This window comes from Pseudopipra pipra, chromosome 1 (genome assembly GCF_036250125.1).
Source record: "Pseudopipra pipra isolate bDixPip1 chromosome 1, bDixPip1.hap1, whole genome shotgun sequence".
NCBI lineage: Eukaryota > Metazoa > Chordata > Aves > Passeriformes > Pipridae > Pseudopipra > Pseudopipra pipra.
The window spans coordinates 37,962,814-37,989,611 of record NC_087549.1 but is presented as its reverse complement, the minus strand read 5'-3'; the positions used below and the strand labels follow the sequence as shown (position 1 = coordinate 37,989,611).

The 26,798-nt window shown below is 37.3% G+C and overlaps 1 long non-coding RNA gene across 2 annotated transcripts in view; it reads left to right on the top strand.

Annotated features, from left to right (window-relative positions):
- LOC135413162 (uncharacterized) overlaps positions 1 to 19,223 on the top strand; it is a 31,306-nt gene extending 12,083 nt beyond the window's left edge. Inside the window, exons 3-4 of one of the 2 annotated variants that reach the window (XR_010430115.1) lie at positions 9,443 to 9,473; positions 12,288 to 12,705. This is a non-coding gene — a long non-coding RNA (uncharacterized LOC135413162). Of the gene's footprint in view, positions 1 to 9,442; positions 9,474 to 12,287; positions 12,706 to 13,581 lie in introns of those variants that run through there. The other variant, XR_010430116.1, reaches the window with a different exon arrangement.
- Positions 19,224 to 26,798: the final 7,575 nt, after the last annotated feature.

The following is a 26,798-nucleotide window of genomic DNA, read 5'->3' as shown; positions in this document are numbered from 1 at the left end:
CAACTGGCCCTGCTAGCAATCCTGAATTTCAGTAGGCCAGCTGCAAAAAGGTACATCTAATTAAGTAATTTCAAAAATGTGTTGAAATATGCAGTCATATAAACCTATATAATGTGGAAGTTTTTTAAACAATGCCATAGTTGTATGGGTATATGTATAGCCCTGGGCTATACAGGAATACAACTACTCACTTCTAAAATGCAGAAAAAAGAGTCAGTTATGAGCTGGACAGGTTTGGCTGGTTCCTTTATTTCTGATCAGTGATATTATTTGATATCTTGGGAAGCAGAGATTGTGAACACTTTAGTCAACAAAAAATTTTGTAATCCTGAAAAGAAATGGTGATGTTCATTTATTTTCTGCAAAGGAAGAGGTTTTATGCCTGTGCCTACCTCCACAGAGTGGAAATTCACAAGGACCTAGTTTTTTATTTAGGCAAAGTTTCTCATATATAAGTGGAAATTTTAGATCTCTCTAATATCATTTGAACTTTGAAAAATCTAAATTCTCTTGGTTTACATATTTCTGATGTCAAGAGTCTTGGATTTTACATTAGCAAAATAGGATGAGAATGAAGGTGTTGCTATTTAGAAACACTTTGAAGATGTAAGGTGCTGTATATATATAAATCATCAGTTTTATATGAGTTTGGATGTGCTAAAAATGCAGTGCATTTCATTGGTGGTAAAGCGTCATGTTGATCAATGAAGGATCTGAATATTACATTTAGAGAAGAGTATTTTACTATATATGTTCCATTAAGAAAGACAGAATATGCTTTATTCATGTAATATTTCAAGCTCTTTCACTTCCCCAACTGTCAGCTGTCAAACTTTGTTGCCATCCTTACTAACAAGTGTCTCACTGCAAAGTGAGACATTTTCCCCTTTTTGTGTTTGGAGGCACTTAGCTTTCAATAGGAATCCTATCTTATCAATAGTTTAAAAACAGGTTTTAAATGAAAACATTGGCTAAAAATTATATTTTAACTATGATATAGCATTGCAGGGAGTAAGATAAATTCCACAGAGTAAAACATGCTATAGGTTAAAAATGTAGAAGCAGTCTGGCCCGTGGCAAGATGAACTACAAAAAATCTGGCTTTATAAATGATGACCAGTCCAGTTACATTTAAGCTTTATGTGGAAAATCTACTCTATGGGATATTTACAGTACTGAAAGTGCCTCTGTAGATTTTGCCCTCTCTCTTAATTTTTTTTCGTCTTTCCATAACAATTATTTCACATTCTGTTTTCAGCTCGCTTCATGTTTCCTTGTCTTGCCTCTCCCTCCCTCTCCCCCTCCTCCACACCCTTTCTCTCTTTCTCATATCATCTCCGAGCTGTTAGAAAAAATGCTGCTTCTTTCTGTGTGATGCTCTTCAGCTTTAGCAATTTTCCATTTCACTTCTTTCTTGTTATACTTTTTTCATTTAATATTTCAGAAGAAAAACCATTCTATTTAAAGTTGAGCCAAATACACCATCACAATGTTTTGGCCCACATTAGTTTTTTCAGATCTAAAGTTTACTTACTGTTTCCTGTGCTCTCCATCTGACTGTTATTAAAGGAGGAGGAGGGAAAAAGAAGGTTTTAACTTTTACCATCAGCAGTAGGTGTATTTTTACAATTGCCACTGTTACTTGTCTCTCGTCTGGTTTGCAGCAGCGTGGAAGCTCTGCAGGCTCACTTACACAACCCAGATCTCACAGTAGCAAGACTTGTTTTTGGGAAGACACTGGTCTGGATCTAAAATGGTCAAAGTATGATTTAGGGGGTGATACAATCTGAATGAGTTCCAAAGAGGGAAGTAAATTGAATTAAATACTACAAAAATTATTAGGACGGTGTGGTGTTGTGTGGGCAAGTGTGGTTATAAGAATTGGTTAGGAGGTAGAATGCAAGTGATTTAGAGTCCAGGATTTTTGAAATCAGAGAAGCCTTCATCAACAGAGCACCTTCTACTAGTAGAGGACTTTTATTTTATCGCTGATTTGTGTATATTAGTATAAAAAATATCTCTGCATTTAATCCACAACTGTTCTGTCGTAGCTAAATACCTCCTTAGAGTTTGAATAAAAGGGCTATGTAGAAGTGGACAAAAATGATGATCCACTTATGTTACAACAAAGCTGGCAAATACTGAGATACAACAGCATTTAGACACCATGGTAATAGATGCCTTAGAGATACATACAAGAGAGACAAACAGAATGAGTCAATGTATTGCCCAATTTGCATAAAATTTTTCATAAAATAACTTGCAGTGTTTGAGAAAGAAAATAAATATTTGGTGTTTAGGTTGCTATGGTTTTGTGGTGGTGAAAAAAGCAAAACTATGAACAAACGTTCTAAGCTACATAATGAGTTTACTAAGCAGTGTCTTCTAAGTAACAAAGTGAATATGAAAAAAGGCTTTAATTATGTAGAGGTTGCATGTGATACCAGATAGTGTAATGACAGCCTTTCCTGTGCTTTTTGCTTAAAAAGCAGATTTGAACCACTGATTTCAAGAAACTCTGAAGAGGGTTGTGCAGCAAGTGCTGTGAATTTCTGTTTACCTCCTTACTTTTGTCTTACTGTTTTGGACTTGGTGACAGAGCAGGTTTTGTCAGCTTCTGATAGCATATCCTGCTTTTCCTTTCTGTTGGGATGAACATGTACTCTATTTTACTGTGCTTGTTTTTGAGTCAGAAGCATCTTTTAAGAGATTCTTCAGTCCAAGGGGGATGAGTGCTTTCCCTTGCATGCTCTTCTAGACTAACATCTGGTTTTAGCAGAGTACTTAAACACATGCCTAAGTGCATCCTTAAACACTTTGTTGGTCATATGCCTAAAGGAGTACCGTAGGCATTAAAGAGCAGAATATTCTTAAGTGCTTTTTTGAATAGGGGCCTAAATGGGAATGAAAAGAGAATTATGTGCCTTTTTTTAATTGGGTGTATTAATTAGCCAAGTATATATTTCATTTACTGACATTATCTTTTCTAGTTATGTAACTTTAAAGATTACAGTAAAATACTTTATCCAGATTTTGTTTAATGTATATGTTTTAATAAGTACAGTTTTCCTCAGTATAATTCAGCTGCAAAGGTATTGATAAAGAGTAAGTTGTAGCTTCCATTCAGCAGCCATATTTTGCTAGCAAATGAACTTGCAATACTGAAAAAAGGTTTTAGGGGAGATAAAGAAAAAAGAAAATTGACGACTTCATGATAACTTTTTGGAAGGTGCTTTAAGGTCTGAGAATTTTGTGTGCCTTTGCTATGGTGTAATTATTTTTGAATTGTTGTGCCTGGCTCTGAAGGCAATACCCTGTTTTTTTCTGTTAGGTGTGAATGAATGAACAAATTTAAGAATTAAGTACCCCAAACAGAATAAACATGCCATTTTGCAGATTATAAAGCATATGGCTCTGATAATGCAGCTCAAGGAAGTCATACTCTTTTCTAATGGGTGAATGGCTTGAAAAGTGTTCTACATCACAGTATGGCAAAACTAGTTACTTTATCGAATTTACAGGCCAGTTACTTGGGGCAAGAGTAAGAAAATTAAGGATAACTTATCATATCCACCCCTCTTATGAAAATGCATAGTAGTCTTGTAAGCTTCCATAGGAGGCAGGGGAAGACCCTGAGAATAAATTATAGCAAAATTAAACATCAGAATTACACTAGGGTTACTCAAATTGGGGCTCAATGGAATAGGCACCTGGAATATATTTTTTTAAAATTCTGCTTTACTTTTACTGAAAACTCTCTCAAGAATGGTATATTTTGCCAATATTTTTCCTTTCAGATAACTTTAAATAAAAGGAAACTATTCCCCAAATGCATACTTGTGCAAGCATTTGGAATGCAGTAATTGTATGTTCATTATGACTGAGCAATTTCAGCTGTGGGCAACCGTATAGCAAAAAGTAGAAAAAATTAAATACATCTTTGGAGGTAAATTAAATTGCTCTACCCAAAGAATTGGGACCAGCCTTTTATAATTTGGACATGAGAAAACTGAAATAAAACTAAAAGTTCAATTTGTGCTAGTTTCTCCACTGCTTTCAAATGCCTTTGTAAAATGAAATTAAAATGGAGGATAGGGACTGACATAGTTAACAAATATTTTTCTCTTCATTTTCAACATGTACTCATCAATGTGTACTCATCAAAATTCAACAAAAAGCAATGGTCTGTCTAAGCAGGAATGATCATATCCAGGAGAGTCATTTGCATAGTGTATGTCAGTGTATTTGTGCACATCTATGTATATGGAGACGATGTAGGGAAGAGAAAGAGAAAAGGCAATCCTGATAGTATTATTTGTAAAATATCTTTACCCTAAATGATGTTGCACCAGCTAAAAGACTTATTAGGTTACATGTGCCTGATTCTCCAGAGTTTTGCATCTTGGCAATAAAATCTGCACAGTCACTTATCATGTCAAAGGGTAAGTGGTATTTTTTGGGGTATCATTTGGAGAGATGAAAAAAAAAACCACTACAGTTTGGGAATTTATAAGTATATAGACATGACCTATGAATGAGTGATCTGCGAGATTACGCATCAAATGTACTTCAAATGGCAACATAAAAGGCATTTCTGTGTAAAAATGTTGGATGTCTCTTTTAAAGTTTGAGTTACTTTTAGTTCTAGCCCTCCCTCAAACGCTTCTGGATGCTTCCAAATGCAATATCACAATGAAAGTCAAAAAAACATGGAGTGGGTTCACAAAGATATAAGGAAGTGGATTTTGCAGTTTAGAGGGGTTTGTTTTATTAGCCCAAAGCAATCTGTGTTGCAGGCGGGCCAACCTGTCTTTGCTAGCGCTGTAATGTAGTCACGTTCAGCAGTCTTCTCAGCTGAGAAAACTGCAAAGATATCTCTAGGGGCTTATCATTTTTTTTTTAAATGGTATGATTTTTCCAGTGAAGACTTTGTTTTTGAGTCTGCAAAAATCAACACTTTTGATTGACTTTAATAATATGAACAGTGCAGTCCTTTGGGAAAGGCCTTTATTTTCCAAAAACATATCAGGCTGGACTCTATGGACCTTTTTGCTTGAGTACTGTGAGAACTTATTTTGCCTAATTTCAAAATACCCCAGATGAGCTACATGATAAGGCCAAGACCATTTGCATCCTGAGTTATCAGTGTTTGCAATACAGAGATGTCTTTTTTTGGATGTTGCCAGGAGAAATGCAGTCTTAACCATGCACTAACCATGCAGAGCAGCATGGTCTTTTATGTCATATTCAAGCACTACTGGCATTCACAAAGTAAACATTCTTTTCCTCAACTAACCTATATAACCTAGCCTGGTAGCTGTTAGTGGTCTGTTAAGTATATGTGTGGAAATTTTGCCCTCCAGCACTCCCACATCAAAAAGTTTCCCAACTAGTGGTTTCCTGGGTGTCCAGGGATAAGGGACTGCTAAGGGCTTGGTAATTAGGGGCTTCTCTTATGAAAAGGGAAACTTAGTTGTCTTTTGGGCTTAATTAGGTATTTATTTGAAAAATTTACTGTGTTTTTAATCAAGTGCTGAATCCTGGGTCTTTCCTGCTGCAGGATGTAATCCACCTTGCTCACCTTGCTACCATCTGGCTTTCTGTGTGTCTCCTAATGGAAATTGTTGGCAGGAGAGGAGCTGGAAAGTACTTCTGCATCGGGCTTTCTTAGGGAGGAAAAAGTGTGTGAGGAAAGACTCGCTCCCCTTTAGTTCATGAAAAAAAGTGCTTATAAGACTGTATGTTATGACTCTTGGATGGAAAGAGGTATCTTCCTCTATGTATGCTAACATATCATAATTGTATAGATTTACGGGCTTCAAAAAGTCCCTTCCCTTTGATATTTCCAGTTTCTCCTAAGTGCACTGACTTTCCATGTGCCATTCCTAGCTCTCCTCAAGACTTGTTGAGAAATTTTGCATCTCATTAAGAAATTGTTAAGAAACTTTTTAAGAAATTTTCCATCTAAGTTTGGTGCCAGAAATTCTATTAAGTGGTAGGCTCTCCCCTCCCCACCCCCAAAAAGAAATTTTATTATGTTAAAAAGTGATTATACAGTACATTACTGGAGTGGGGAAAGACTGAAATTGCTCATTATGCTAATTTTTCAGTATGTGGGTGGACTTTGGTAAAGCAAAATGATTCAAAAGTACTGTTACCAAGAACTCAGCACTAAGGAATCCTGAGGGCAGAGGCACATCTTAAATCCTTTCTTCTTCAGAATTTAAAAGCTTTACTTATATTCAGTTGGGATTCTCTTTTTTTTTTACTGGATTTGTCTTTAATCTGTCTTAAAAAAAAAACAGATCACAAGAGAAAGGTTGGGAGTTGAAACAAAAAACATTGAGCAGAGTGATGGGGAAAAGGCCTTAAATTTTTTGAAAATACATCCAAAGGAACCTATTTTTAGTCTGTAAGGTCTGATGCTTATCAGGTGCCTAGGTAAGGGGCACAAAAGGGGCCAGTCTAAATTTTTCCTATTGAATATGGAAAATGATGGTCAATGCCAAATTGCTCACCCCACCTTCTGTTTTTCTTGGTCCTTCACCACCGATTGGAAGGAAGAACAAATTAGCTTGTCACTTAGGAAACAGGCATTTTACTGAGATTAAAACACTGTCTTTAAAGATCATATTTCCTAAGATATTTTAGTGCTAAAGAATGGAGAAAAAATACTGATTGGGATTTCCAGATGTTTAACTTCCACTGATTTTCATGGGACAATATGAATGTTTTGAAATCTAATGAGGTTCCTGAGTACCTTTGTAAGCAAGATCTGCCATCCTGACTTTCACTGAAAACAAATAAAATTAAATATATTAAAAGCTAAGTCATACAAGAAAATCAAAATTTGATGCTTTAAACAGTTCAGTAACTTTCCAAAATTAATCTTTGCCCTCTCACTTCTTAGTAATTGGATCTTCTTCTTGTTTGAGATAGTCAGGATGCACCAGAGCATTTTATGAAAAAAAAAATTATTTATGAACATAAATTCAGCAAAGAATTGCTGGTAGTGGGAAAAGTTAGAAATTTAACTTAATTTTTGCCCAGCTGCTTATATTCATTTTTTTCAGACACTAGAGATTAGGACTGGATTTTTGTTTAATAAAGTTTGCCTGCTGTTATGTTACTGCTGTTTCTAAATGGGATGTCTCATTTCTCCTAATATGGAACTCTACAATTCCATTTTATTGTTCAAGCAAAGTGATCCTTCCTTTGCTCCGAGCTCCACTGACTTCAAGAGAGTGTAGTGTCAGGGTGTAAAGGTTTCCATGTAATTTGCAGGATTCAGCCTGAACTTGCATGTGTTTGTCTTTCTCGCAGCTGAAATATGCTATTTATCGTGTAATAACAGCATGAGTAGTCTTTTAGTAGGGTATTACAGAAAGCAAACAGCAGTATGTTCATGTTGAACAGTAAATTGTATAGAGTTATTAATTAACGTATGAGAACAAGTACATGGAACACTTATGAACTCAAATGGAGAGTGTGTTCTGATAAAGTGATTTTTTTCTAGGTATGTTACTAACACTTGTATTATTATGCAAATAAGCAAATACTGGTAGAAATCCTGGGAGGTCTTTGATAAAACTTTATTTTGTTCATAATAATAGAGGAAATTAAATAAATGCTAACTTCTACAATGAGTGAAATAATTTAATTTCAAATATGATCACTGTAAATTTTGCATACATAATAAATGTCTTATTTCTGTATTCAGGCATGATCTTTAAATTTTTAACTAGTTTATTACTGAGTTCAATAATTCCAGAAGTATCATTAGTCACGTCTTACTTGGCTAAAGCAGCCATTCCACTACACCTTAAAAACATTTTTGGTACATTTACAACGACAGTAACTTCATATATTGCTTCCTGTTACTGTGATAAAATGTTGATAAATTTAAGTATCCTCTTTGTGGTAAGCATTTTTTGACTTTCTTTTTTTTCAGAATAAAAGAAAAAAATCTCTATTGAATGTGCAATGGAAGCAAGTGTTTTTCCAGTTCAGCAGTTTCTGCTGAATTGTAAACAATTGGTTTGTTTCAAAAGGAGAGTAGCATGGTCTGTAACTCTGACAGCTAGTAGTAGTTTAGTTTACTGCTTCTACCACCTGCCTTCTGACTTAATATTGGAAGCAAGGAGCATGCAATTAAGTATGAGGAAATGAAAATAAATGACACTGTTCATTGCACATTACAAAGTGCCTGGCAGAAAGAATGCAGCTTGCCTGGACCTGATGACCCCAGGGGAAAACATGTCTCATGCCTGGGAAAGTGCCAGTGAATCAGATACTGACCCTGGTTTTATCTGTTATCAAATGCTTTGGTTTCCTTCTTAGCAATTTGAATTTTTTTTTTTTTTTTGTAATTATAATTGACTTCTGCAAAGAAAGGAGATATTAAAGTAAAACATGTACTGAGTGTGTAGTAGAAGCTACAGGACACCAAACATGCAGGGATATTTTCTTAATAATTTGTTGTGAAAAGTTATTTGGATTACATCCGGAATTGGACCAATCTGAACCGGTTATTAAATTCTGAGTCTTATTCTAGAGGTGAAGAGCTTTTTGAAAGATTAATCTGAATCTGAATGCCTAAAACCTGTTTCATTTTAAAATGCCTGTTTTATGAATGCCATACCTTTTTCCCACATATGGCTCATAGAGTTGTTAGAACATAACATTAATAATTGGTTTTTAGTCACTCACCCTAAATTGTCTAAGCACTTTTAAAAACAAAGCTAAGTAAATGCTATCCTGATATTACAGAATAGGAAGAAACTGCACCATAGAGAAATCTGATGGCTTGCTCAGAGCATGTAGTACATCAAAGAGTAGTTGAAAGTGAGATAACCAATTGGGCAAGAACATAAATCATGTTGTTGTGCTACAGAAATCAAATTCATCTTTTTTTTTGGATTAATGTAGGTGGATTACAGATGAATTAACACATTACAGATTACTGTAATGCATTAATTCAGCCACTAATCTCTGATTTAGATGGCCATGTATAAAAGCTGAGGAAACTTTCATAATGAAAGCAGAAGCAAGTAGGCACTTTCATGTCTTCATGACCTGGTACAAAACTAGGACTCAGATGAGATATGCCTAAATTCGTAAACTTTCCAGTGAAGCTAAATAGCCAGAGAATATTAAAAAATAGATAATTTCAGGTAGAAATGCTGCCAAGACTTAGTGGTTTTTAATGATTTCATCTTGAAGAAAAGAGCATCTTGGTAGCTTGATGGGTCTTGTTTTGAGTATTATTTTTTTCACCCCATAACCCAAAGTAAAACTCAAGGGTGCAGACTCAGGAGGAATTGAAACCTTATAGGGAGTCACAGACCCTCCGTGCCAAAACCTCCAACTTTCACACTTCTGGCTGTGTGCAAGTACATTGATCTTCTCTTTCTCTCTTTAATATTGCATGCACGCTCTGTAGAGGGATTTTTCAGTTTTCAACCACATTTTAGGTAAGTTCCCTATGTTCTACGAAGGGTGGTCTTCTTTACTTCACTTCTTCATAGGGCTTTTTAGACCCCAATAGAAAAAAAAGGTGTTTGGATGTCAGTCATTCAGTCTCTGCTATTTAGAAAGCGTGTCTTTCAGAGATGCTTTCTATCCATAGTCCTGCACAACTTGAAATATGGTTGACAGCTATATTACCACACTGCAGATTGCAAAGCAATTCACATTCACACTTCTAAGTGCCTCTCCTTTCAAGACTTATGGATGTATGCCAAATTACTTGCATTGTGGTATATGGCCTTCTATATGTACTTTATAGAATAGGCCTTTTTTTTTCATTAAAATCAATGAAGTAGAGACCAAAAGAGCTGTTTTGAAGTGTTTACTAGATGTCAGACAAGGTTAATAATAAAATACTGTAAAATAATGTATAATATGCATCTTGAACATATTTCAGTGTTTATCTTTAAGAAGGCATTTTCTCAATTTAGGATGGAAATTTCCAGGCTAAATTTAAATGTTGAGTAGTGTTAAGTTCAGCTGTCATTGTTTGCTCCCCATTACTGTCTCTGTAAAAAATGAATATATGATTTCGTACCCTGCTTAGGAAGTGTTTCCAAATGTAATGGACCAGCAGCCATTTAAGGAGCCTAAGGTCCTGTATTATCAAAACCATCACGGTTATCTCAAATGAAATGGGAAAGAGACAAGATACCCTCCAATGCTATTTTTGCTAGAAAATTAGTGACTATGCCATGTCATAAAGCCTAGTTCTTAGTCACTATGTTCACATATTTCATTATAGCAGTTCTTTTTCAGACCAGTTAAAGTGGATGATCAGCAGGGGTGGTAAAATTACTATGATAAATGAGGTAAGCTGGTAGATTTTAAAAATATAGACCTATGATAAATATTTAGTGACAAACCTAATTTTTGGGGAGAGGATAGAAGAAACAGGGGCTTTAAAGACATCTGGGTAAAATATGGACTTAAAAAAATTTAGTCAGTCTAATGAAAGATTGACTTGAAGAGGGAGGAAAGGCATAAAAATGAGTGTATGATGGTGGAGGGTATATTGCACCTTTCTATTTATTTATTTACTTTTTTCAACTATATTATTAAAGTTTCTCTTAGGACTACAGTACCTAGAAGAAAGCAGCAATACAGTTTTAAAAATGTCTTGATATTTAGAGGAAAGAGAAGGAATACATGGAAATCACTGTCACTGACTGTTGTCTGTGATTTTTTTGTTCTTGTTAAAAGGGTGTGTTTTGCCAGAGTGAGGCAGGTGGGCTAGTTACTTGTTTTTCCATATAACATTATGTTTTTGTAGCCCAGAGTTACAATAGGTTGTATTCTCCAAAGGGTAGATGAATTGCATGCAGTGTTTTTCTCTTGAACTGTAGCATATGTGAAAACTCTTAGTCTTGTATCTCAAAGACGGTCTCTAAAATCACGTTCTGTGGTTAGGAAACGTCAGTATGTCCATTTATCAAAATAACTTGAAAGAAACTATAGGGAACAGGGATCTAGATATACTGGAGTAATTGCACTAGGTAATTCTCCATAAGTAAGTTTGAAAGTGAAGCAAACTGATGCCCTTTAAAAGAATGTTGGCCTTATTAGTAAGACGGAAAGTTTGCTGGTTAATTTCAAAGTACAGAAGAGAAATTTCTGGGTATTAAACATAGTTTTTAAGAATTTCTATACTGGGACACACTTTCCCTTGTCTCTGAAAATAACCCATGAAGTGTACAAGTAGGTTATAGCAAGTTATGGGTTATGGCACAGTCCTTTTGATATGCCCACGTGCGCTTGGCAGTTGTTTCTGGTCACCCTAACTGCCCTCAGTTCATCTAATCTCTTTCAACATCTATCAAGTGTATCACAGCAAGAAAGTTTGTCCACTGAAGTGGTGGAACGGAAAAACAGAGTCTCACAAGTGAGAACTATTAATGCTTTACTTCACCAAGCTGTAAAGAATCAGCCATGGTTACATAACCCTTTTCTGCAGGGTTTTGGCAGCTCTAAACACCTTCAAATCAGATGATAAACATCAGCTTAAGTATGCAAAAAGAGGCTGGAAGAAGCATGAAAACAAACAAATGGCAGAAAAATGAAAAAAGTTGCAGTTTATGTTAAAATAATTCAAATTTAGGAAACATTTTAAAGGGCTTGGTAGTTCTTTGCCCAGGCTTTCTCTTGCAGGCCAACCAGATGCTGGAGATGAGGAAAATGTGGATAAATAAGATGCCTGAAGTGGTTTAGAATGCACATTACTACTGCAAGATGTGTTGTTGGGTCTATAGGAAATTACTTGGTAATAGCAGAATGCAATCAATGGAGAAAAATAAATTTCAACTCAGAACTCCTGATGCTAAATTTGAATTCTGCCCAGATTGCTGGAGAAGCCCTCTCCAGAAAATAGAGAAAATTATGGCACAACAGTGACTTCCACCTGCTGCAGTCCTGAGATAAAATGTGGGTGCCAGGATATTATTTACCAGCTTTTATTAGCTCATTGGTGGCTTCTGTAAATGTTTTCCAGGAGAACTGCTCTGGAGACCGCTAGCCAGATCTTCAGCTGCTGATAAGAAAAGACAATATAGGTGTGAGGAAAACATCAAATTCTCACTTGAAGTCCCTAGTGTCTTTAGCAAGGACCTCCTGCCAGAATATTTTGGGCTAGGTCTTTAATTTGTCTATTTTTGTCCTCTGTTATTAGCCCCAAAGACCACAGCAAGTCCAAAACTGTAGTATATTAAAATCCAATGTATCTTAAAATATATTGAAAGCGAGCTTATATACTTATCCAACAGAAACATTGGAGACAGCTCTCTACATTTTTGGTTTAGCTTGAAAGCAGAGACCCAAGTCATCGCTGCTGGTCCAGTGATGCAAAATAGAACAAGGCCAGCCTTCAAATGTGGCAGGTAGAAGTTGGGGATACTGGTGTTTCTTCACAGTGTGCATGTATGTATGTTCTGGTATGATGTCAAGTCTGCCTCAGAACATATCTTGCAATTTTGGTCCCAGAATTGCGTGTAAAGTGAAGTATCTGCTATTGGCAGAATATAGAACGGTCTCGAAAAAATAATGGGAGGTGGTGATTTTTTACAGTGGAAAGGAAAAATCTCTTCAGAAGACAAAAAATGTGATCTATTAGCATAATAATGTAATCAAAGATCAAGTGTTATAATATTTTATATTTTTCCATTGGCGTTCCATAAACTTAGAACAATATATCAAATTATACATTTGATGTAGCAGGTCAGTATATCAAATTATACATAAAATCTTCCCACTGTATGTAACTGTTCCATATATTGCTGTTATATCTTCTGAGATTAAGTAAACACAGAATGTAATGTACTGTACATAAATATAACACTACTGAAACATAATAAAAATTTAAAAATAGCTTTTTACCATGAGAACTGTGTCAGAATCTCTCAGTGAAAATGTTGGTTAGCTGAAATGAGAAGGCTTTTTTCTTTTCCCAGAAATATACCAATTTCAGCAAAATTGCAGTTTCAAGAATGATTTTCTGGTTAAACCTGAATAAAACTTAGCATACTCAACCAGCTAGTGGATGTATGTGAACCAAGAGAGAACAGAGGTCAGTTTGTTCTTCTGTCTGTTTTACATAAGAGGCTTGAACCTGGATTTTCCATTTAGGTCAATGCCCTCCCTCTCACTGGTAGTTTCAGTTTCCCCCACCGAATGTGCTCCTGTCTTTTAACACATGTAAATGACCATTTGGAAGATAGAGCCTGAGACCTGTTCTAGCATAGCAACCTGGGAACTCAAGGGGAGGAGATGACGTTCATGTTCTCAGAAAACTTTTGCATATTTCCAAAATCAGAGTTCTGACAAATTTGAAAGTACCAAAAAGGACATTTGAAAGATATTAATGTACTCTTGAAAGAGTAATATTTCAATAGGTAAACACTGCAACAGTAAGCAACCTCTTTATTTACTGTAAGCAAAGTAATGGTGGGTACCAGAATTCGCATGGCAGAGAGAGAAATGTTGCCCGTGTTTGTAGTCTGTGGAGACAGTGACAACTTCTTTTTATGACTAACAAGAGCATGAATTCAATTCTTCTTACAGACTTCTGGAAAAGCACACCCACTAAGCCAGCTGCGGCAGGTCTGCCCGTGCTGTGGACAGCTGAATGTTGGAGCCAATCGCTGATCCACCAGTGACAACGAAGAGCTCAGTGCTGCATGGGCTGAAGCCAGCATGAAACAGAAAAAAACGAAGCCAAACCCTCATTACGTTCACTTCTGTGGCCTTACATGAGTTTGCCATAATACCTTCTCACCCTGCATAGCATTTCTCTATCAAGCAGTCTCCTGAAACATAAATTCTTTGCTTGTCCCCATGATATAAGATTTTACTTTATTTAGAATGTTTGACTCTGTTTGCAGAGGCGGGGTAAAAAAGCATTTTATTTGTGCTACGAAATGAGAGAGTGGAGCAAGCTTCTGCAAGCAGGCTGCTTTGTTGAGTCAAATTTATACTCTCATTTTGAGTGTGGAGCTTATACCATTCTTCACTTCACAGGAAAAGATATGCTTTACGCTAATGCATAGTAATCTCTGTACAATCCCAACTCACTTTCTCTGCTTTCAACCACACCCTAGCGGGAAATTTCTCTGAGAAATTAACATGGGAATTGGCTCTTAACTGCATTTTCAAATATATTTATCAGTTAAATTTTTTTTGTACTGGTATGACAAAGAAATTATACTAATAATAATAAAAATAGATCTGTGATAACAGATAAAACCCAGACACTGAAAACTCCTACATGTGGACCGTTTACTTTCCTAGTACGTTTTGAACATGAATTAAGTTAAATGACTGTTATTTTCAAAACACATTTTAAATTGGAAAAGTGATGAGTGAAGAAAATAAAAATAAGGCATCATGTTTAAAAATCTAAAAGGTGGTGTGTTGTTTTCGCCAAATATTAACTATTAAGAGTGAAGTTGGTTATATAGAGTCTTGCAGTATTTTTATGTTTTTGTGATCAGTATAGTAGAGTGGTTGTATATAATAGATAATGCCAGCTATTTCGGTATGGGTGTCTTACAGAAGCTAAATAAATAAAGAGTGACTTAGCTTCTATTTACCTTGCAGCAGGTGAACAAATAAGGTGACAGTGAAATAAATTATTTTTCCTGCCAGCTAAGCATGTCGTCAATCCTTCTTACTAAAGTAATGAAGCAGGGAAACAATATTTTGTTTGCTTTTCACTGTGGTGAAGGAGTTTTACATCAAAAAGGAAGATAACACTTCAAATTTAAGGATAGCTGTGGCTTGGTATTACAGTCTGCCTACTAAGTCATGTACTGCTTTCTGTTTTAAAACAATCTGAAATGGCTCTAGACTATCCTGTCATGAATATTGGCTCCTAGAAATTGCTTGCATAACTTGTAAAGAACACATATGGACAATTTATTTAGGTCTCAGAGTCACTGTGTTGTGGAAATTTTATCTATGTACTGCACAGGATTTCTTTAAAGGAAGTATTTGTGTCTTCTGTCAATAATCAGGTGCTCAGAATTCTTACCTACTTGTAAAAGTGGAACTGTCAAGTGTTAGTGCAAAAGAAAAAAAAAATCCTCATTTATTTCCTTCTAATTCATTCTTTCACTTTGGAGTCCAGGCTTCAGTTTAAACTTAAATCCACTTTCACTACCAGTTCTGGACTTCTGCAAACTTCTAGACTGTGTACATATGACAACTATGAGAAGCAGTGAGAGGAACGTGAAAGACAGTGCAAAACTGAATTCTGGGGCAACTGGGAAAATTGCCAGTAAATTCAATGAAGCTTTTCATGAAATTCACTGTGTTTTACATTAAAGCTGAATTTGGCCCACTGTCTAGAGCTATTAAAGTTATATAGCTTTAAAAAATTATATGAAATTTTACCTACTTGTAAAAATTCAATTTAATGTTGAATCTATTTTAAACCCCCTTGAAAAATACTTTTAAATTATCTGTTAAGGACTCATATGGTGTATGGCTTCTCTCTTTATTTTCTGTCTGGATGGATCAGATGAAGCACATGGTGATGGGTTCCCATAGTTTCATGCACACACTTGGTATCATCAAATGAAAATATGTATACATGGTTCATTTTTTTTTTTAAGAAAATTCTTCTGTTGATGAGGGATTTTTTTTGACTGTGCTAGAGTGATAGATAATTAAGATTGTTCTCACCTTTCCCATTTAAATTTGTCTTAAATTGATGCTTTAGTAATAGCCAGCTTCTTTAATCAGTGAATGTCCAGGAGTTATGGACCTTGAGAGCTCTACAAAATCAGACAAACTTTTATGGCCTAGAGGATATGGACAAATGGCATTCTTTTCCTGCCTATCCTAAGGAGGTATGAATAGAGAAATTCAAATAGGACAGATCTCATTTTGTTTTAAGGAAAACGTTGGGACATGTATGTAGTGACACAGCCAGTTGAATTCTGGAGACCATGATAACTTGACTGAGTGTTGTCTGGCTTTAGTTTGCAGTAATTCTATCTGTCCAGCAGGGGGCCTGGAATGGGCCCTACTGCCTGTGAAGTTCGGGAGATTTGCTGCCATTGTTTCAAAATGTGTGTTTTGTCTTCTTTGTGTAAAATAATGGTACTCTCTTTGGGCCTCTATAAGTAGCAGCATGTTTTCTCAGTTGTGAATAACAGTGTTAAATGGGAGATGAGGTTAGAGAGCTCAACAGAAGTTGTATCCACAGCTTGAAATCTACTTTGCTCTAAGAAATGAGGTAAATCAAATACTCTGTTGTGTTGCAGCCTTTACAACTAGGACCACAGTACTAAATAAGGGATGCAGTATTTAAAAGAGGAAAAAAGATAACTACTATATTTTGGTATCATCAGTTCAATTTGAGCATAAACCCCTTGGATGCCTTTGGGATATTTAGAGTGGATACTGGAAGCACCAAAAGTAAGCCTGTTTAGGTGAGGCCTCCTTGCAGCATTGTGGCCCTATTTAGGATCCACACTTCTAGTTTTGCGGCTACTGGTTCAAGCAATAGGAGGTATTGCAGACAGGGAGTGTTATTGGTGAATTTTTTGATGGAAGTCTTTGGGAATATTCTGGACATCAAATGATATGGTCATATGTAAGGAGATACAAAAAAGAGATCAAAGTACACTTTACATGCAAATAGCAGTGAGTTTTGCAGTATACATTTTGCTTCCTTGAGAAAGTTATGATCATTAGCTCCTAATTCTCCAGTCAAACCTAGAGAGGAATGTATCTGAATGCACCAGGTAAGTGTAAGGAAATTATGTGAATGGAAATGGGTTTCCATAGTAAAGACTTTACAGCTGTAAAACCTGAGGTCACACATTTGAATTCCACACTATGCAGTTCCTAGGTCAGAGGGCAAAATTCCTGACCAAAGACTGTATGCTGACCCTTTTGAAATAAGCAAATGTCATCAATTTATTCCCTTATGGCTGAGTGCCATTTGCACTATCTGGAAATCTTGAGACCAGGACGGCAAGAGAGGTCCAATACAGAAGCCAAAGTTATATTCACTGATATTAGACCATTGCTGTATCCTGTAAATTCATTCAGGGGCACCAGTTTTGAGCATTGGCAGGTTAACTTCTATTAAAAACATGTCTGTAAGATGAAAAAGACTCCCATGAAGAATATTAGCAGGATTTGGATCATAACAAGATGTGTACTTGAGTTATCCCAAAGCACAAGAACTTGCAGTTACTTAAGGTGGAAGGCAGCAAAGGGCGCTCACAGCACTGCTCGGGGGAGTTCAGCTGGTTGACTTGGAACAGACCTCCCCACCTCCTACCTCACTAGCTGTCTTGTGGGTATAATAGGGTGGTTAGTCCTGCATGAGGCATGAGATGGCTGTTTTTCCAGCAGCAGTCATAGTCTTCAACTCAACAACAGCAGAACCTACAATCATTTCTGTAAATCTTTGCTCCCTTTCCCTGCCATAGGTTTTTCTCTCCATATTTTGGTCAAACTCCAAATATTTCCTTTTAAAAATGTAATTTTCCAATATATCCAGTTACTTAATTTTTCCATGAATTTTCATTCTGTACATTCAAGCACCCCTTTTCATTGCTGGCATTGCTGCCAGTAAAGTGACTTCTGTTCTGTACTGGTTATGCCCCATCAAAGTGCTACTCAGGTTTAAAGCTGCTCTCTAGCAATTACTCGCTATTTGAATTTATCCTTGCTTATTTAACTAATAATGCAATAACCTCAAAAACACTAGAAGAGACAGGCAAGAACTTGCAATTCTTGATGTTTGTTTACTGTTATGTTCCCCTGTCATCACACACAGTATCCCTTAATTATGTATTTGAATTATTGATGTTTCTCAGTAGTAGAGAGGCATATGTCCTCTAGGTGCTTTTTGTTCTAATTTCTATCATTTTACTCTACCAAATCTATATAGAAAAATATGGCATTTACTTTAGTTTACTGTATGTTGTCAGTAAACTTGCCCAAACAAAGGAAGTAAGACCGCATCTTTGAGTGACACAAAATACTGTTGAAAGAGGAAAAAAAACATTATACAATGACAAGAACAACTGTGAGCCAATAGGAATATAAAACGTCTTCACCTTCTTGTTATCTCACAGCATTCAGATGCTCAGAACAGTTTAGAAAGCATACCGCCCACACCACAGGATCTTGCTCCTCTTTAATTTTCTCTAATTTGTGTAGTGAATAACCAAATACTCATAATGCAATTAGAAGATAATCAGGCTTGTAATTATGTTAATTGCTGGAGACTTACATCAATCCTCCAGCAAAGTGATAGGATTTCAGGGGAACTATTAACATGGGAAGAGAGAGGAAGCACACATGAGAGAGAAAGAGATTGGGGGAGTGGGTAAATTGATGAACAGCTTAGGCTTGTATCATTGAGCAACAATGAGAATACAATGGTGCAACAAATGAAAAGGGCCTCAGGGGGAGAAGCTCAGAAAATGAGGTTTTAGGTACCAGCAACTCAACCTCTTTTGTCTGTTTTCTTCCCATAAATAATCATGTTGTGCATCTATATTTATTGTAATAAGCCCAATTCAGAGAAATCGGATCCATAGCTGAACAGAGAACAAAGGGGAACTGTTCAGCTATGCAGCAGTTTGCCGTGTCTCCCACACCACTGAAAGAGCCACTGTATTACCTTCTGTCCTCAACTCCTGGGGGTATTCTTTTCTCATGGTGATGTCCAATATTACATTTAAAGCCATAATATTGCAACTGCAATGGGCCGTCTCAGAAATGTCATGGATCAGTCATAATTTGTGAAGAACATACAATACAGAGTGGACTGACAGAATTTATGAAATAATCAACAGTAGAAATGCTTTTTTTTTTTTTTTTAATTTACCTTTTTTTCAGTACCTCATTGAGTTTGCAGTGATTGTTTAAGCCTTTTGAAAGTGAGTTTTGTCAGATGAAGTCTGATATAAGTTGTAAACAATAACTATAGTCTATTAGTGTGGCTATTTCTGAGTTTATAGAACAGTTTTTTGTGTTTACACTACTTGTCAGAAATTGCCTAGCTAGCTTAAAATAAAAATGGATTTATAAAATAATATTATTATTATCACTAAGATACTTGTTCACAGTTTAAAAGATTAGACACAAAGACAAACTAGTAAGGATCAAGGAAGTCAGGCTACCCTTGCCCACAGCTGTCATGATGAAGATAATAAAGAAAAAGATAATGAATAATATGAGTTGTTTTCTCTTTTTGTCTGTATGTTTGTACATGCAATTAAACTAAAGGGCATTTTGCAACATTTGTTTAACTCTAGGAAAGTACTTGGATGTAAAAGTACATTAGCTTTTGCAACTCCCTGGAAAAGCACATTTTGTCATATATTTTTAAATGAGCATTACACTATTATTTATGAATTCTGAATAATGATCTAAAGAGCTGAGGGGTTAGGAGAAAATATTTAAAGATATCTAAGTGCCCTGTTCTGAAATATTTCCTATAAATGACTTGTTTTTTCCTTTCGATTCAGGTTCAATTATCAAGTGTCGTCGATCATTCCTACCATATAATGTCTTTAAATTCCAATTAAGCTTGATTTCTCAGTTCTAAAAAGCCTAGGAAGAGTCAAAAGAAACTCTCTCAAGGGCTTCATCTACTAGAGATTTCTGCCCCATTGTTTCTTCAAACAGATGAGTGCTGCATACCTTGACTCCGGCCATGACAACACAATTCTCATGAAGCGGCCCTTAAAAATCACTCTGGAGCTCACACAGCAGGAGACTGAAGAGTATAAACCCAGTGCAAGCACAAGCTTCCTTACACATAATTCCTCAGCTCTGTGGGGCTGCATGCCCCTGATTGGCCCACCCTGGTGTACCCTTCTTGTAGGAGTGTGGCAAATAAGGGGACTCTGAGTTGATCCTGGTCTATTCTGGGGCTCTGCAAGTATCTAAGAAGCTGTGTCTGTCTGACAAAAAGATCAAGCATGTAATATGCACAGAGAACATCTTCAAATTCAAATAATCCAGGTGAAAAATCAACGAAAGGAACAGCACCACCTTCTTCTCCCCTTCTCCCGCCCATATAGCAGTCATCACCATCATGGCTAGGCTTCGCGAATGAAGATTTGGGAAGGCTCTATCCACATTTGATACAGGCACGCTGGTGGCTTATGAGGCCAATACGTGACAGACATATCCGATTGCAAAAGGCACAGCAGAAAGATTCCTTAGATGGTGTATTCTGCAATACACGGTTCTTTCTGCATTGCCTTTTTTCCTCGAGGGTGATCCTGCGTGTGTTCTCAAAGGAGACAGCTGCGTTATAGATGGTGTGTCTCCAGGCCTCCCGATTTGAGGCCAGAGTAGACCAGTTATGGTGATCAATATGGCCAAGGCTGAGATGTTGTTTCAGGGAGTCCTTATATCTTTTCTTCGGGGCTCCTCTCATGCGGCAGCCAGTGGCAAGTTCACCATAAAGCAAGATCTTAGGGAGGCGGTGGTCCTTCATCCTGGGCAGGGGTACCAGGCAGGCTGTGGGGGTCCTCGGACTGGAGGGTGGTCAGGTAAGTAGTGCGTGGGAAGAAGATATGAGGAAACACGGTGGGGGGAGGACAAGATCAGAGTGGATAATAGTTTCCTCTGGGGCTTGGAGATCTTGGTCGGGCTGGGGCCTAGAGAGGGCCTCGAGCCCTAGATGGGTACGGTGGCCAGAACAGTTTCGCTCGTTTGTTTGTTTTTGGTTCACCCGTGGCTACTGCCCAGGTTTGGTATGTCCTGGATTTATCTGTTACATCCTGTAAGGTTGGTCAGGACAAAGGGCTGATCCTGGGTGCTTCCCTGGGATATAGCTGTACACAACACCCAATGCAATGGGGAGTGGATGTGCTATTCAGCAGTCATCTCCATCAAGGACGTAGCAATACACAGCTTTACTCTATACAGACTGACATACTTAGGCCTTCATGGAGCTACAATTTCATTTTACCTCAATGATGCTTCCAATATTCTGAAAGTAAAGTTTCAAATGCCAATTTTCACTCAGAAACTGACTCCTCAGAAAATTTAAGTAAAACGAAACAAAACAGCACCTTATACCTTTACATTTGCTTCTTTGAAAGGTATTTACTGACAACTCTGTCCCTTGTTGCTGAGCTTTACTATGTGGTGTGTGGCTAATAAATGATAATCTTCACATGAATGCAGTTGTTAAGATATCATTACTTTATTGTTACTAAATTTATGATAGCTATTGTGATCAGTAATAAAGTATAATTTGTTTTAATTAAGTACTGTTGTAGATGTACATAGGGTTTTAAAGCACTTTCAAACCAACCTTAAGTATGATCTTATTTTAATGTCTTTTATTGAGATATGCTACTGATTCCCATCTAGTTTTAGGAGAGGAAGAAGGAGAAAGGACAATGCAGGCAGAGAAAGTCTTAAGCAAGGAAAATATAAGTTAAAGAAGTGTATTCAAAGTTGAAATTTGAAAGAAAGGAAAGTTTCCTCAGTTATGACTTCTTTTCATGCTTCTCTTGGAATCTGCTTTGAGTTGTACCTGTCAGCCATAAGCTCCTTAAAATTGGGCTTATATGTGCTTGGAATTTGGGCTTGCTTGTGCAGGTGGAATAAGGGGTTGACTTATAAATCCCAATGGTAGTATCAAGTGAAAAGGTCCCTTCAGGGCCTCTGGGCACTTTCTGTTGGTAGCACAATAACTGTATTTCATGATATTGTCCATTTATGATATTGTCCAGGCTATGGAGACCAAGCAAGAGAGAAGGGATTATTATCCAAAAACCTCCTATGCTGGTTCAATACCCTATTTCTTTTCACCACAAAATGTCTTTTCTCCTGGCTGTCAAATGTCAGGATTTTCTTACAGGTTAAATTCAAGATTTCAGGGATTCTTGCAGACTCCCTACCACTGTTCCTATAGCTGTCTTTTCTCAGTCATTCATTCACAGTGTGTCTGTATAGTTTCTTATTAAAGGCCTTAGAAATTGCTGCCTGACCTGATCAAGGTTCCCCAGCTTATTTAACACTTCATGGAGCGTCTCAAGCCTGAAATAACTGAAATGTAACCAGTGTAAGAGTTAGGCTCGTTGTCCTGACACTCAGCCACCCCAAATGCAGCAGGTCCCAGTCCCTTTTAAATTAATTGCATCTACCACATTTTGTAGGGTGATATCTGAGAAGCTGCTGTACAGGGATGAAATAGAGGCGCACCAAAGGAAAAATGTATCCATGTCTGCCCTTGTCAAGATGAAGAACTTGGGGAGGAAATTTTCTTTCTTCTGTGGAAGAAATGACTACTCCTTTGGTAGAACGTTCTGTGTCAGCCTATAAGGTAAGGCAATACTGATCCACACAGAAAGAAATGAAAGATTCACAGAAATGTTCTGTGACTTGGATGAAGTTCAGACCACAGATCTAAGTACAAGAATCAGGAGGAGCAGAAAAAGCAGAAGAAGAAGGATTCTCCCCCTCTACTCCACTCTTGTGAGGCCTCACCTGGAGTACTGCATTCATCTCTGATGTCCCCAGCATAAGGAGGACATGGACCTGCTGGAGCAAGTCCAGAGAAGGCCATCAAGGGATGGAGCACCTTTCCTATGAAGACAGGCTGACAGAACTGGGGTTGTTCATACTGGAAAAGACAAGGCTCTGGGGAGACCTTAGAGCAGCCTTCCAGTACCTGAAAGGGCCTACAAGAGAGTTGGAGAGCCACTTTTTACAGGGGCATGGAAAGATAGGACAGGGGGGAATGGCTTTAAACTGAAAGAGGGCGGGTTTAGATTAGATCTTAAGAAGTAATGCTTTACTCTGACGGTGGTAAGGCACTGAAACAGATTATTCAGAGAAGTTGCAGATGCCTCATCCCTGGAATTTTTCAATGCCAGGTTGAATGGGGCTTTGAGCAACCTGGTCTAATAAAAGGTCTTCCTGTCCATGACAGGGGGGTTGGAACTAGATGATCTGTAAGACTCCTTCCAATCCAAACCATCCTATGATTCCATGACATCAATGAAAACCTATAAATTTAAAAGAGCTTCTTCTCCAAATTATTGCAAGCACATAGTCTAATGATACTGCATGCTGAAAGAGAGCACAGCGTCATTTTGCCCCATCGGAATATCACACATCTCCATGCCCATGACTGGATTGTTCATTTAAGGAAATGTACTTGCTTCTTATTTCTTGCCTTGAACCTTTGCTAATTTTTTCTTTTTAATTTGGAGAAAGTGGGCTAAATTCAACATCCAAAATTAAATCACATCAAGAATTGTCTTCAAGTGTCTGTTGTCTCAATATTGACAGTTTAGGATTTGTTATTTGCTGCCTTGTAGTGTTTTGGAAGAGTTTGCTTTCAGATGTCAGTAGTCCCTAGCTTGTGAGTAGGTGCACATATCCTTGAGTATTCATATGCCACAGGACCAGAGCCAGCTGTTCACAGAACTTCATTAAGATTGTCTCTCAGCAGTTTTGGAAGGGTTTCTTATTACTGTTTATTAGTTAAAATGATGTTGCGATATCATCACAATGTTACAGTCCTGCCTCAACTTTTTCCTAGCTTATGAATAGAGAAACTGCAGAGATTGCAATATACTCAGATTTCTCAGTGCTCAGTTTGTATGAGAGCTAAGGTCCTTGTAGAGGGTCTGTACTAGAATATTCTCCCATCTGTCCCACATTTTTTTTCTACCATGTATTCATGTGCTCCTGCACACTTTTTCCCCATGATGGATCCATGCTTTGGCATTCTTATACTAGAAGTGTTCTGATAGTGGCATATATATAGCCACAGCAACAAGCAAATTACTTTATATCTTCAATACATATCAGTAAATATGCCACCACATTTCCTCTGTAATAGAAGTTGATGAGGTGCACATGTAGACACACATCTACCACATGTAGGAGCAACTGTTCCAGCTGCTGTAATTACTGCCAGTGTAGGATCAATACAGCGCAACACAGTTCTCTTTCTGTGATAAAGTACCTGAGAAAATTAAGTTTGGATGTTATATTATTACTTTTGTAGAAAAGACATCAGCCTCTTCTAGAGCACAGTGTGAAAAATGATGCTAGTGAAGCTCTAATTGTCCTGATAAAGATGTTAATTACAAGTGCAAATTACCACATTGTTTTAGAAGGAAAATACATGGATACAAATCTAGCTGGTCTACAGTGTGAATGTTCAGTTGCATGTTTAGAAAACTAAACTTCTCATCACTCAGTGCCTTGGCCTAGGTAAGCTCTACAATGAAGAAATGGTTATTTTTTAAAAAATATATCATGTTATTCTAGTAGTTATATGAAAATACCAGTAAGGCTGAGCTATGATGCAGCCATTAGTCAGTCAGGAAAAATGTAATTACTTTTCTGGGGGAGTGGGAAGTAGATAAAACAATACAAATCCTTTTCCAAAACTCTGACCATATGCAGGTACGTGAAATGTATGAGGAGAGTTTGGGATAAGAAAGATGAGTGTAATTTCATCTCCTGTTTTCTGAGGGAGTTTTGTGCAGAGAGGAAAATGAAAAAAAAAAGCAACAAACATTTCAAGGAAGAAGGCAGAAAAAATCCAAGGACAGACAGAAAAGGGTGATCTTCAAAAAGAGGTAAGAGAGAGTGTCTTCAGGTGAAACATTGTGCGAGATAAATCTGAAGTGTGGAAACTTGTTTTTGATTTTGTTTTGAAACAAAATGTTGTATATATTCTTTGGGTAGACAAATAATTCTATGAAAGAGCTGCCTGACTCCCTCAGCACTTCTCCAGTCTACAAGACACTGATTCTGTCTAAGTGCTTTATTAAAAATTAACACTATTTTCCATTGGTTTGTGAAAGCACTTAACAGATTTAGTAAGACTTTACTTTGCCTTTATTTTGTAATTCATATACCCTCAGATAAATAGATGCTTGTAAAATTAGGTTTAGAAGCATGTTTTAAAACAAAGAGTTTAGAGAGAAATAAATGGAAAGTTCTTTTTGTGCTTTTCTGCAGATTGGTGTCTTGACGCACAGTAGACTGACTAGCTTTCTTACCTTTTTGGATTTACAGCCTAGAATGAAAATGAAAGAAAGACTGTGTAGAATAGAAAGCAGAAAAGGATTACCTTCAACAAAACTGGAATGAAACTCCTGTAGATTTTGCCAGGTCTATTGTCTCAGCTGCCAGGTTCCTTCATCTTGTGCCAGGTTTTCTCTCTAGATGCTGGTTAATTTTTCCATGTATCAAATGCTTCACACCTGATTAGATTGGCTTTTACACTGCTGGAAGGACAGGGCATTGCTAACCTGCTATGACTTGAAGCCAGACTTTTGGAAACATTGGCTCAGTTTGGAGGCTCTCTTAGGGACACCTTGTGGAGGGTAATCAATTTCCATCAGGACATGAGTTCAGCCTCTCTCTTGTGACTATCATAATATAATTAAAAATTATCCTCAAGAAATTTTACTGTGTATTTCCGCCAGCTGTGCCTGACTCCTTTCATTCTGCTCTTTTGACAGCAGTAGTTTTGCCCATCTCAGATGGTTTCCAGTGAACTCCTGCATTCTGAACTGTGTTGTCTTTCATTTTAAATGGCCTACCAAAGCCTTTCTGTTAACGTCCTAGTTTATTCTCCATGCACTCATGCATTCATTAGATCAGCTTCATTGTGAATCATTAATCACCAAACATTTATTTGTGGCTTTTTCCCTAGCAGTTGTTTGTAACATGAACAGGTTTCTTTTTCACTGTTCTTATAATGACATAAAATCTAAAAGTTGTGTGAAAGATTTATGCTAGAAGGGAAGCCATTGGGCCAGGGACACTGCACAAGATATAAGACACTGGGCAATTCACCCACTGGATTGTGGTTTCCTGGATTTTTTTAGTAAAGACAGCAGCTAAGCTGGAATTCCTGATTTCCTGTTAGATACCTTTGTTCCTTTTGATTTCCCAATACCTGTCACTGAACTGTCTCTTTTGACAAGGGAAATATGCTTATTCTTTATTTTTTCAAACTAAACTCCTGATGGCAATGACTGCCTTTTATACATTTTCTTTGTGGTTCCAGTCCTTGCTTTAGAAAGGGACATGCCAGTGTTTATTTATTCTTGCCCTCCATTTGGAAAGTTGTCCTGCTGGAGTTCAAACCTTATACTGCTATTTCCTGGGCCATCAGGAAGGCAGTAGAGGTGAAAAAATGGTCTACTGTCTCTCTTCAGTTCAAATGAAAGACCTTCAGTGACAATGGAAGTCTTTCTGCCAAAACTGCAAGGTCTAAGAATCCAGTTAGACTGCATTTTAAGCATATGAAGTAAGAAATATCAGGATGTTCGGCAGAATTTGATATGAAATAGATTGCACTACTGCCACCATGCTATGAAGTTTCATAAGTGGGTCCTTCCAGGAAAACAAGGCATGGGGCTCATTGAGTCCCAATTTTATACACCAGCCTTAGTTCAGAGCTTCAGAGAGATACCTACTCTGCAAGATTTGAGACTCACTCATCCAGTCACTGGCATTTCCTTTTGATTAGATGAGGCATCTGGTGTAGTTACATGAATCCCATCCCTTGTCACCAATCCATCCTTATCTATCCAGGAAGAAATTTGAGTACACCACAAGCTCAGCAGTCTCTTCTGCAGGCAGGAGTCTGGCTACCCATGTGAGGACAAGCTCCCACTCCTGGATACTGTGACTGGCATCAGCCTACTGCAAAACAGCCCTCAGAAACCTCCTTGGGGCCCTTCCCTGCTTTGCTCAGGAACTGCATTTTAACTGTATTTAAACTCAGGCCTTGGACCATGGTACTC